Genomic DNA, 339 nt, shown 5'->3' on the forward strand with positions numbered 1-339 from the left:
TTCAATCTTAGTTTCATCAGTCCACAAAACATTTTGCCAATACCGCTGTGGAGTGTCAATGTGCTCTTTTGCATACTTCAGGCGTGCAGCAATGTTCTTTTTAGTAAGCAGTGGCTTCCTTCGTGGTGTCCTACTGTAGATACCCTGCTGTGCAATGTTTTACGTATTGTAGACTCATGAACAGAGATGTTAGCCAGTTCCAATGATGCCTTCAAATCTTTGTCATTCGGGGTTGTTTGTTTACCTCATTGATGAGTCTTTGTTGTGCTCTTGGTGTCATTTTGACTGGACGTCCACTTCTTGGTAGAGTAGCAACAGTCCCAAAGTGTCTCCATTTGT

At 42.5% G+C, this 339-nt stretch overlaps 1 protein-coding gene across 1 annotated transcript in view; it reads left to right on the forward strand.

Annotated features, from left to right (window-relative positions):
* LOC111647099 (tripartite motif-containing protein 16-like) overlaps positions 1-339 on the forward strand; it is a 2455-nt gene that overhangs the window by 234 nt on the left and 1882 nt on the right. The gene's annotated exons all lie outside the window — the stretch shown is intronic.

This window comes from Seriola lalandi, unplaced genomic scaffold (assembly GCF_002814215.2).
Source record: "Seriola lalandi dorsalis isolate HSWRI2012SDOR001 ecotype SW California unplaced genomic scaffold, Sedor1 jcf7180002054982, whole genome shotgun sequence".
Lineage (NCBI taxonomy): Eukaryota > Metazoa > Chordata > Actinopteri > Carangiformes > Carangidae > Seriola > Seriola lalandi.